Source organism: Canis lupus, chromosome 23 (assembly GCF_011100685.1).
Source record: "Canis lupus familiaris isolate Mischka breed German Shepherd chromosome 23, alternate assembly UU_Cfam_GSD_1.0, whole genome shotgun sequence".
Lineage (NCBI taxonomy): Eukaryota > Metazoa > Chordata > Mammalia > Carnivora > Canidae > Canis > Canis lupus.
Window position 1 is genome coordinate 22,813,778 of NC_049244.1, and position 13,116 is coordinate 22,826,893.

The 13,116-nt window shown below is 34.5% G+C and overlaps 1 long non-coding RNA gene across 1 annotated transcript; it reads right to left on the reverse strand.

Moving 5' to 3' along the window:
- Positions 1 to 360: 360 nt before the first annotated feature.
- Positions 361 to 11,182, reverse strand: LOC111091911. The gene is made up of 2 exons (XR_005376961.1): positions 11,017 to 11,182; positions 361 to 919 (listed from the first exon to the last, which is right to left on the reverse strand). It is a non-coding gene; the product is annotated as an uncharacterized LOC111091911 (long non-coding RNA).
- Positions 11,183 to 13,116: the final 1,934 nt, after the last annotated feature.

Below are 13,116 nucleotides of genomic sequence, written 5' to 3' on the forward strand. Positions count from 1 at the left end.
ACATAGTTAATAATGTGTAGGGATACCAAACATATACTTGTCAGAGAAAGCACTCTTCTCAGTTGAACAGATAATTTTCAGCATGCAAAACCACTCTAACAAACTGAGGTGGGTAAATTGGCCATTTCAGGGCAGCTTGGCTGCTCTTGATGTATACAATACAGAACAATGTCATAATAACACTGCGTTTATTTCTATAATTCCTGTGCAGTATAAAGGAAGTCTCCTAGGTGCTAAATAAGATTAACAGCAGTGAAAAAGTTGTTGTACAATAAACTCACAAATAATTAATCCATTCCAAGGGGATTTATAATACACCCTTTTGTGTGGAAATAGCACAACACAACAAAACACCTTAAGTTAGTGTGCATATATATAAATATTTATATATATAAATACTTAAATTATATATTTACATATACATGAATACATAGTTTAAAAGACCAGAAAAGGAAGTTGACTGGGATAGCAATTTGTCTTCTCATAGCCAGGAGGTCCCATTTCTCTTTAACAATAGGACAGATAAAGTCTTCTTGATTGATTTTTTTCTGTGGCTTGAGCTATGGTTCTGATGCTCTTTGCTGAGCATTCAAAGCCAGATTAGGATTCCAGATAAACCATGGTCTGTTATAATTAAGACCAGTAGGCAGTTTTAGGAGTTCCTTTAAAATAAATTACAGTGTATTTTCTCCATGAAGAGAATCAGGCAGCTAGGGCACAATGAGAAAGAGAATGAAAAGTAAAGGAAACGGGAAAATGCATTGGATGGTACCATTGATTGTTACCAAAAATTAATTTGTTCTTTTTCATGAACCTTTTCATCAGGAGAATCTCCATCAAGTGCAACATGATGTTTCCAATGAATGTCCTCAAGGCAACAGGAGTAAAAATTCACTCTGTGTCGCAGCAAATGCTAACCCTGAAATTGAACAGAAGAGATCAATTCAAGTCCAAACAATAACATTTAAACAAGTAATAAGAACGACTCCAGATCAAGGGATAATATAATTAAAAGTCAGCCTCTTGAGAACTGAAAAGGTTGGGGGTTAAAAAAAAAATCCAGTTTCAATAAAAAGAAACTTGTTGAAAAATGTAATCATATTTCAAAATAACTCATTTTTAGAGTAAAATATATTTTTTTACACATTCAATTCAGAATGGGATATTGAGCCTGAGTGTACAGAAGACAGGGCTGCTTTAGAGTGTTTTCATCATAATTGCTTTGATTTTCTTTGTTACAATTACTTGCAAGATCTCAGAGGGCAGATGATGGTTATTTCCATTTTTTTCAGAGAAAGAAGTGGACATAGAGACATTCAGGAATATATATCCAGGTAGTAGAGATAGAAACATTGGTTTTGTGAGTCCTTATCAAACATGGGTTCCTGAAAAGCCTTTTTTTAAAAAGCAAATGACAATCTAACAATATTTTCATGAAATGCTTTCTAATTTAAAGTTTAATTTAAATAATACATAATTTCTATACTTTTGCCCTTAGTTTTGAGATTTAAGGTTGACATGTTTCTGATTAATAAATGGATCACCTAGAGTGAATGTCTATAATATTTTAAAAGGTTTTTTTTTCAGTTGTAATTTTGAAATAATTTTAGACTTTAAAAGAATTATAAAAATAGAACAGGGATGCCTGGGTGGCTCAGCAATTAAGCAGCTGCGTTTGGCTCAGGGCGTGATCCTGGAGTCCCTGGATCTAGTCCCACATGGGGCTTCCTATATGGAGCCTGCTTCTCCCTTGGCCTATGTCTCTGCCTCTCTCTCCCTATGTCTCTCATGAATAAATAAATAAAATGTTTTTAAAAATAGTACAAAGAATCCCTTATGCACTTTACCCAGATTCTTCAATATATAACTAGAATTCACTGATCAAAATCAGGAACTTAACATTAATACAATATTAATTTTTAAATCTATAGACCAATTTTGCTAATTTTGCTAATTGACCCACCAATGTTCTTGTATGGATGGGGGTTCATTTTGTTGCCATGGATTCTTATTTTCCTTTAATCTGAAAAGGTTCTTTCATTGACCTTTGTCTTGCATAAACTTGATATTTCTCAAGAGTACTGGAGAGTTAATTTGTAAAATGTTTCTTGACTTAGTCTGATGTTTCTTCATGACTATGTTTTTAGTAAGAAAATCATAGAAATTATGCTGTGCCTTCTCATGGGATCATGTTTATTTCATGCTCATAATGTCCATATGTCTTATTACTGGTGAAGTTAAGGTCATATCTGTCAGATTTCTCCACTCTAAATTACTATTTTTCTTATTGTATTTAGTAAGTATCATGTATGGAGATGCTTTGAAATTGTGTAAATATCTTATTTCTCTTCATACTGTTGTGTAGCATCAATAGATGATTCTTGACTGAAACAATTATTATACATTTTTTATTCTAAACATATTAGGTGGAATTCTGTTTTAAGGCAGAACCATATCCTCCCTACCTTTTGTTCATTCTTTCAATTTTTTGAAATGGTATGAACTCATGGCTTCTTATTTTACTCTATGAATAATAATCTAGTATTATCATTTTCTTTCTTTCTTTCTTTCTTTCTTTCTTCTTTCTTTCTTTCTTTCTTTTTCTGAGATGAAGATTAATCTGTTAGAAGTGTTAGAAAAACAGGTTATAAAGGTAAATCCATGCAAGCTGGTAAAATCCCTTTTAGGGCTAAATTTCTATGCTATGGATATTCCCACACATTGGAATTCATCTGACATGCAATTTGCTACCACACCTTCCTTTGCTTGCATTATATTTATGAACCTAGAGACCATGACTGGGTTTTAAAAATAGTTTTTCTGAGCTGAAGTCTGATAATCTGCCCTTAGGCTAATCCTTGGGCTCAGCTAGACACTGCTTTGCTCTACTTCTAACCCTGCCTCAGGCTATCACCCAGAGCCCTTCACATATCCATTCCTTATATGCCCAGGGAGGCCCTAAACACAAAAAGTTCTTTTAGTTTTGTTTCTAATTTATCAAAATAATAACATCATCATTCCCCTCTCAGGAGGCCCTTCACAATGTGTAGGCTATTTGAGTTCTCCTCGTAGAGATTCTGAGACCAGGATTCATTTGTATATTTGAGAAGTTCTGATAACACAGGTAGAAATGTGATGAACAGAATGGAAAGCAGCCAGTGGAACATGTGCTATTAAGCAGGCTGACACACATCAGCACATAGACAGTGAAGTTTTCCAGGTTTCAGTGGGGGAAAAAGTCAGCATCTGCAAAGTTCCAAATACTGGCATTTGGGTATTGGTTAGAGACACTGAAAGATGCTAGAGTTATGGATAGGGCAAAGATGATGTCTGCTATCCAAGCCCTTTTGCATATTTTATTTTAATGCTCAAAAAGAATCATGCCACATAGGTAGAATAGATGTCATTTTCATTTTATAAATCAAGAAGCTGAGATTTGGAGAACCTGAGTTACAACTTTAAGGTGACATACTATAATGTATGTACATGAAGGATAGGGCTAGACAATCGCAGAGTGCAGGATAAATATACAGAATCTTCACTTCCCTTTTCTGGAACAGGGAGTTGCTAGTAGTAGGTTGACCCTGACAAGGAAGAGATTTGCTCCTTAGCTTTCTAAAGCGGACCCTGGGACCTCACAGCCACAGGAAGTCTTCAGACTTACTCCAAAGTGCAAAATGGCATGAACCATCCCCATTCTCAGTGATTTACATTTTGCTGCTCTGCTCAATGGATACCACTGAGTAATGACCTATATTTTATTTCTTACTGACTTACCTGCGCATTAGGCAGTTTCTATTAAAGTCCTAATGTACTAAAGCAAATGGCTGATCAGGAGATGGGCACATACAGCCCCAAAGTTTCCTTAGAGTCAACCACCATGAGTCAGTCAAGCTAATGCCTTGAATGTAAAGAATAGGAAATGTCTGAGCTAATTCAGCCCTAGAAACACAGGAAGTGTTCCATTTTTTTAATAGACATAAATGCAATTATAAATCTAAAAAAACAAGAATTGTTGAACAGCCAGATATTAATTAATTCATTTATTTACTCAGCTTAGTGATATAATTACTTATATAGAATTTATTTATTGATTCCTATTATGTGCCTAACTTTATGCTAAGCACCACCACTATAGAAATACATGTCACTGTCCCTGCTTTTATGGCGCACACACTCTTAGGAAAGTATGGAATGCAAGGAACTTCCTGAAAATTGGAAACATTTGTTATGCAAAATGATGTAGTGTACAATAGAATAAGGGATGGTAGAAAATGAAACTGGGTCCAGATGGTCAAGGGCCTTTAATGTGATGATAGAGATTTTGAATTGTTTTAGGTAACAAGGAGTCACTGGATTTTACTTTAAAGCAGTGGGATGACTTACAAACAATATCAAGAAAGTGAAGAAAATTACTTCTCCCTCAAACAATTTGGCAATCTGGTTCTTAAACACTACTCTTTCCTTCAAAGAAATGCCATGCTATTAAAAATGACCTCAAAATTATGTGGGCCATTTGGTCACATTTTTTGAGTAAATTTACCGTGTTTGTTTTCTTAGCACATCCTTTGCTTATTGATATTTTATCCATGATGCTGATCCACCTGCAGAGAGCATTGAAAAACATGTAGATAAATGCAGGGAATATTTTAGGCTATAGATCTTTGTATTGCTTTGTCTCTTGCAGATATTTTTTTTTCAAAAGAAATTTCTGAGTATGTCCCTGCAGAATAATTCTCTTATTGGCTCAGTGAAGCAATGAAAAATAGGAGATGAGAATGTCCAAGAAGAATATCAACACCAATAACATATAATTATTGAGGTTTTGTTATGTTCCAGGCACTATGCCAGGCACTGCAGGTGGAATTGTAACACGGGTAGATTCATTCCCATCTGACAATTGGGTAAATGGGAAAGCAGAGCTGAATCATGGAGAGAGCAGGATATTTGGAGACAGAGACGTGAATGCCACATTAACACTAGAAAAAGTGCCTCACTTCTTTGTCTTGATTTATTGTTTATAAATTAAGATAGTCTACTTACATACTTATTGTATATAAATAAGATAACCTGCTTTTTATTTATTTCTTAAATTCAATTAGCCAACATCAAGTACATTTTTAGTTTCAGATGTAGTGTGCAATGATTTTTCAGTTACTTATAACATCCAGTGTTCATCACATCATGTGCCCTCCTTAATGCCCATCACCAAATTACCCCATCCCCCCACCCACCTCCCCTGCAGCAACCTTAGTTTGCTTCCTATAGTTAAGAGTCTCTCGTGGTTTTTCTACCTCTCTGATGACTTTTTATAACTCTCAGGCCCCATCAATCTCTTCCTACTGACCCTGCTCTATTCAAGTATTTATTTATTCTTTAAAATTTATGACATGTTTCTATATTTATTTACTTCTCCTCGCATTAAGATACAATTTTCATCAGGGCAGAAATGTTATCAGTCTTGGCTACTGTGGTAGATAGAAAAATGCTCCCTCAAAAATGTCCATATTCTAATCTCTAGAAACTGAATATTTTATTTTATTTTATTTTATTTTATTTTTTTCTGAATATTTTATATGATATGGTGAAGGGGATTAAGGTCGCAGATTGAACTAAATTTACTAATCATCTGATATTAAGATAAGGAAAGTGCTGGGATTATCCAGGTGTTCAGATACAAGACCATAGTGGTAGCAGTGTAAAGATGCAGCTCAGCATTGCTGACTTTATAAATCAAAATATGAGTCCACAAACCATGGAATGTGGGTGACTTCTAGAAGCTGAAAATAGTAAGAAAGTAGAATATCCCCTAGAACCTCCAACAGTAACACAGACCTACTAACACTTCACTTTAGTCCAGCAAAACCCATCTTGAACATCTGAGTTCCAGAGATGTGTAATAATTTTGTACTGCTATAAGCCACTAAGTTTGTGACAATTCTGATGTTACTGCATGAAAACAAATATAAACAATACATAAATTAATGGGTGTGGGTGGACTGTAATAAAATTGTATTTACAGATACAGGCTGAATTTGGCCCATAAGCTGTACTTTGCTGTCTCCTGTTAGACTCAGTATTTTACACTTCTTTACACTTCTTCACAGAACACTGGCTGTAGCTTCTTTACCCTACTGATTGAAAAAATACATATGCATGTATAAATTTATTAGCCTCCTTCAACAATTCCATTCCTCCCCTCCCTAGGGGCTGAAGGTTTAGGTCTAGGGAACTGCTGTTATGGTGGAAGTAAATTAAATGTGCAAAGAACTAAAACACAAAAGTGAACACTCTAGAAAAGAGATTTGAACATAGGTCTTTGGGAATTTATCTAGGAAGGTAATCAATAGGGTGTTGGAGAATGTTTGGTATGTGAGTGGGGTGTGGCTGGATGTGTACAAGCTTGTTGAAAATTATATGAGCCCATAAAGGCTTGGAGCCCAGAAAACATGTGATATACAAGTAAGGAAGGAGAGAATAGGGGTGAATGTGCAGACTACATGAAAGGGTGGGAGGTTAAAATGCTCTCAGAATGTAATCTGCAAATTAGGTCTTCAAGAGCCTTAAGCGTTAAGTCTAAGACCTATGTTTTTGGAATCAGTAATTTCTTGCTACCACATAAATCTTAGGATACTCTATTAATTTGCACCATAAGACATTTCTCAATGTTCAACTTGCTGAGAAAATGCTTGATATTGCTTTCAAGATACGGGGTCCTTCTGTTTTTTAGATTTTTTTTTTTATTTTGTTATGTTTTGGCTTATTACACTCTGGAAAAATGTGTTCATAAACTCCAAGACCTTTTAAGATATCAAATGCATTTTTAAAAATTGATGAATAATAATGAAAATGACCTAGGAGTTTCCTCACTCTATCTTTCTGCCAGCTTATTGTTGTCCGTATTAATATACTTTGCTATATCTTACCTACTCTGGTTTAAAAATCCACTAGGGATGAAACTATTGAAATAATTTACAGTTTCTTCCCTTGATAAGTTATCACACTGCTCAGATCAATTTCTGTTATTTTCAGAGTAAACTTCTTTTCTTAAGGCCGGCCTATGATTCCTTGCTTCATTGCTAAGAAGGAGATTCCTTCCTCTCAAGCTTTATCTTTTTGTATGCTTTCCACATATAGCTTCATAGTTCATCATATTATACAGCTTCAGAATTGAATCATATTATACTAGGCAAATCCAGAAAAATAAGTATGTCTTTATATATCAGCCTTCCCTGACATCTTCCCATGATGTAGTACGTTACCAGGAAAAGCCCAAGCACATCATCAAAATATTGCCTTCCCTGTTTCTTCTCACTTGTTGGCATTTGGTACAAGAAATAGTGTTTGATGTCTAGTCACATGGCAGAAAAGTAACTATGATTTTAACAGAATTTTAAAAAAAGAAAACAAAAAACCTCAAAACAAACGAACTATATGACTTTTTCAATTTTCAGGCTAAAACCATGTTTGGGATTATGTGTGTGTTTCTGTGTTTGTGTGTTTATGTATTATGTGTGCATTCACATGTGTGAATGTAGATGAGTCATAATAGTATCCTAGGACTCTAAGTAACTGGAAGAAATTTAGAATCACATTTCATTTATAATCATATTTCTGCAGATATACATAACAGATATACAGTATGCTTAGCAAGAAGCATTATCATACACACTGTGTTTAAGAATCAGTACTTTTATTTACAAAGAATTACCTAATTTGGGGTGTACTTAGTGTTTAATAGTCCTTTGAAGAAATCAATGGAAAACAAAGTGAGAGTTTTGTAGGAAGACAGGGAATCACAGGGGAGAAAGAAGGTCAAACTAGGCAACCAAAAGGACAAAGAGTTGTATTTATGATCATCTTTAGAGCACTGATTCTCTGAGACTCAAATACTTGATTCCAACTAATTTCCCACTGTTAGAACCACATACTCTCTCTGAGTTGAATATCAATTTATGCATCTTTGGTCATGCTTCTGATTTGTTTTATCTCTATTATAGTGCATTTTTCAATGTATTATCATTCTATATATATAACTTTTATTATCCCTTCCAGGTCATTGCCATAGAACGCCAACCACATTAAAGATAACCCCATTTGTCTGATGAAAGAATCTTGGTGTTGAGTTGTTTGCCTAAGTGAAACTGTGAAAAAAAAAATTTAGCCCATTTTGCATCAATTTTTTAAGTGAAAATGTCTTGAACCCTGTATTAAGAAATTTCATAGGATCCAAATTCAAAATATATAACATACTCCTTCCCCCCATTATGTGCTAACTCACACAACAGAAGCAACTTAATAGTTTTGGTTAACTAGCTGTTTATAATTCCAAGCACCTCTTCATTCATGACTCTTTATGAGGTGGATAGTTGGAGGATTTCTTCAGCATTTTCAGTGTTAGAATTTTTCTAATATTTAATTCATAATTAAAAATAAATTTGCAAACACTGAATTTTTTTATTCCAAGCAATTTAGAAATTATACGTTTTAAGAAATATATATTAATGGAGATGCAACTGTCAACATCATTTATTTTACTTTGAAATATTCAAATAGGTATCTAGAATTATGCAAGAAATATATATTAATGGAGATGCAACTGTCAACATCATTTATTTTACTTTGAAATATTCAAATAGGTATCTAGAATTATGCTTTTATACCTTGTCTTTGTCCCTTTATGTGAGGATCCCTCTCTGAACCAGGTAGGTGTATGAAACTGCTCTGGATTTCAATTTTGGGGAAACTGGTGTTAAAGTATGTAGGAGTTTTCATTTATAATCACATTTCTGCAAATATATATAACAGATGTACAGTGAACTTTGTAGTTTTGCATGAATTTTAATAAAAATATAAGCTTTGTAAATTTGCTTGTTTTAATTATATGTTTATTATGAGACACCATTAGAAAAAAAATCCCTGCGTAGTATCTGAAACTCTGATACTGTGAAGTATCAATATATTTTCCTTATATAAAGCTGTGCAGATAATAAAAAGTTTATGCTTTTTATTTCATGGTTGTAAATAAGGAAGAAAAGTTTTACAAGTTTGTATGTTGTATGTTTCCAATAAGGAAGCTGAACATGAAGAGTCAGCACACATTTTGTTTAGAATTCACATATGCTTGTTTTTTCCATGTGATTTTTTTCTATTTTTTTTTTTAAAAGGAAAACACTTGTCCATCAGTGCCCAGACTCAAGTAAGAAATGTTTGCAACTAGAAATCATCATCGATGTTGAGTTGTTTGCCCAAGTGAAACTATTAAAAAAAAATAGCCCCTATAAGGGGTCCTTAATTACAGCCCTTAATTTCTGCCCCAGGAGAATCATTTACAGAAATTGAATTATTTTAGAATAATTTTCTTAGAACAGTCGTGTTCCTAACAGGTCAACTGCAGGTTCTGAAAGAAATCTGTATGAAAGAAATCACACACCTAAGCAAGCTTGTTTTGCTTCACCTCTAGGATCCAAGACTGTTCAGAGCACTGAAAATTCTCTGAATAAAAATTCAGAAAATTCTCTTTATAGAAATCATTTATAAAGGTTAAAGGGAGAGAGACCCACAGGGAGCTAAAGGATCAAATAAGCTTTTGCCCAGGGAGGAGAAGCATCATCATTCTGTTTGTAGATATTATTTATATATTTTTGTTATAGGTAGGTAATATGTATCTTCAATCAGTGGACAAATATATATGGACTATCTACAGTGTAAAAGACTGCGCTAGGTGCTCTGGGATGGATGGTCCATGTGGTGGGCAGAATTCTGAGATGGCCTTGAGACTCCTGCCTCTTAGTGTACACGCCTCATGCAATTCTTCTTCCTGAATGTGGGCACAATATGTAGAGAGGATGGTATATAGGTTCAGGGGATTTTGTAGGCATGATAATGTTACTAATCAATTGACTTTGAGTTAATCAAAGTTAATCAAAATTAACCCAGTAGGCCTGGGGGAAAGGGGTAGAGGGACAAAGAGAAATGGAAAAGAAATAACAACAAAAAAATTCTGTTGTCAGAAGTAGCACCAGGTATTCCAAACCTAGAAAATTCAAAGGAAGATAAAAGGACAGCTGCTGAAGAAGAAAACAAAGTGGTCTTCACTGGGCTCCCACTGGGCTTTGGAAACATCAGCAGCAGGTTTAGTTTTGGAGATTTCTCAGAGTGATTCTAGACAGAAGACAAAACTCTGCATGCTTTAATACTGACTTAACAGCCCATTTGATCCCTGCGTATGCCCACCCTGCCATCTGCAGCTGACTCCTCCGTAGCCAACACTCCTTTCAACACATGTATATTACTACCTGTCCCTGTTTCTGGTTGGTTTTACCACTGCACCTTTACAAACAGTTTTCACTCATTTTTAGTCTCCCCCATCAGTCTGGTCTGTGTCTCTGTATTTATAAGGAACTTTCATTGGATATAGTGAATATCTCTGTCATAGCATTGATCACAGTTTTGTGTTTATCCACTACCTTATCTGTCTTTCATTCTGCTATGGCTGCTGTGAGTTTCTGTAACAAGTCTTTACAATGTACCTTTAGCCTATCCAATGTCTAACAAATATTAAGTGAACAAGATCTGCTTTTATGAATGAATTGGTAGGACCAAACATAGATTTTTAAAAACTGTGAATCATTACACAGTTTCCCATCCTGTTAGTGTCTCCTTCCCTAGAGTTAAGAAGACATACATTTTATGAAGATCTCTAAAGCAGATGGTACAATCTAATAGAAGTTTGGAGAATAATGGAGTTAGAACCACATGAAAGTGTCACACTTGGAAGTAGGGTCAACTTGCTATGACTAAAGAAAATCAGAATAGAGAAAAATATTGCAAAGGCTACAGTGAAAGATTTACCAACAATGCTACAGAGGGATATGTTTTGAAGTTTTTGCAGTTTCTCTAGAATATGAAGTGTCAAGCATAAAGTACTATGAATGGTACATCAAAATTTCAGATCCTTCTATTTAAATGTAATCCTGCTGCTAGAACAGACTCTATTTTGAAATATGACAATACCTTCTGATCTCTTTTGCCTTGTTTTTCATTACGGAGTACATATTCAGGATAATAGGATGTCTCTCTTTTAGCAGCACATCTGTTCCTGCTCCATTGTCTTCACTTGAAATCATAATTTCCTCTTTGGGAATGTACAATTGGTGGCAAGTAGAGATGATTATGATGTAATAAACAGAAACGATGACTTCAGGTGGGTAATAATGGTTAAGAAACCAAGGTTTTTGCTTCCAAGTAAATTCCTCTGCTGATTGAAATGAGGAAAAAACAAAACCAAAGTCTATGTGAAGCCTGAGCAGAATGCCTTAGAATTGAACAGCCTCCCTTAGACCATCTCTGATTTGAGGCTGTCTATTCCTTATGGTTTGTGTCACAGCTGTTTTGGTTAAAAACCTTTGTTATTGTCATATATACATATAATGTGGGTGCGTGTCTGTGAATCTTAAATCAGTTTCAGTTTATTATTAGATAATATAAAGAGTAGAAACTTTCTTTGGAACAGATTTGGATGGAATCCTGACTGAAATACTTTGTTCTGTGATGTTGAGCATATTATTTAACCATTTTGAGCCTTAATGCCTGCTTCAGTAAAACTTCAGATGGAAATACCAACTTCTTTGTTCTGAAAATTTTAGATAATATTTTTAACATGCATCTTCAAATGTATGAGCCAGTATGTCTAACCATGAAAGTACTCAATATACAGTAGTTCTTATTGTTCTGTGAAAAATCATCCCCAAACATCATGTGACAGCTCTGTGTCTTTAGTTTCAAGTTTCTAGTATTTAGTATTGTGTTTGCCAGGGTTTGTCTTAGGTCCCTGAGTGCTGATTCCACATTTTGCCTTTCAACAAAAGTAATCTAGCTTATTTTCTTACCTGCTTATACCCATCTGCAAAACAGGAGCTCCTGCCTAACTTAATTTCTACAAACAAGCATTTTGAAAGCTTGAAAAAACTGATGAACTCTTTTTAAATAAAAATTCTTATGGAGACCTAATTTTGACTAACTTTATAAATACATAATTATTTATATTTATAAAGTTATATTTATTATGTTCTTTAAATATATACACACACATAAGATGTAGAGTCTTTGTGCTTAAAGCTATTTATAATCATAAATAACAGCAAAAATTAACAATTTAATGATAAAAATTCTACCAAATTAACCCCCCCGCTACACACACACACACACACACACACACACACACACATCCACTATAAACACTATCTTGACTTCTAAAACCCATACATTAATTTTGCCAGTTTCCTTTTCGATCTCAGGAAAATGGAATTTTAAAATGTGTATTCTTTCGTGTCTGGTTGCCAAACATTGTTTATGAGATAGACCTAGCTGTTTTGTATCTAGGATGAATTAATTCTAATTCTAGCCATGCTAGAGTTTGATCAAGTCTCTTAGTGCAGGGGGGTGTCCTGTGCTGAGAGTTCTATAGCTCTCAAACATTAACATTCAACTGTATTCTGAGATAGGACCTTCAGGAGGTAAATAGGGTAAAATGAGGTCATAAGGGTGTGGTCCTAATCTGATAGTGTTGTCCTTATAAGAGGAAGAGACTCCTGAGATCTCTTTCTCTCCTCATGAGCAAAGTGACAAAACCATATGACAGCAAAAAAGCAGCCTTTGCAAACAAGAAAGAGAGCCCTTACCAGAAAGAGTCAGCTGCTACTTTGATCTAAGGCTTCCAGTCTTCAGAACTGTGAGAAAATAAATTTCTGTTGTTTAAGTCACCCAGGCTGTAATATTTTGCTGGGCCCTTCTAGCAAGCTGGTACACCTCGCTACATTTAAAATCATGCTAGGTATCAATTTTAACATTCTGTGATAATACATTTGCATGAGTATACACACAGACACATTTTTATTTAGAAACCAAAAACAAAGAGTTTTTTTTAAAACTAAGGATGTTTACTAGATATGCTAATTCCAGTCTCCCTCTGGGACTTAAAAGATTTGTTTATAGTTAAGCAGTATTTATACTCATTTATACTAACTTCAAAAACTGAAGGCATTGCAAAAGATGAAATGTGAATTGCGTTTAATACCACTAAGTGGACCAAATCAGATGCTTTTTTTTTTTTAC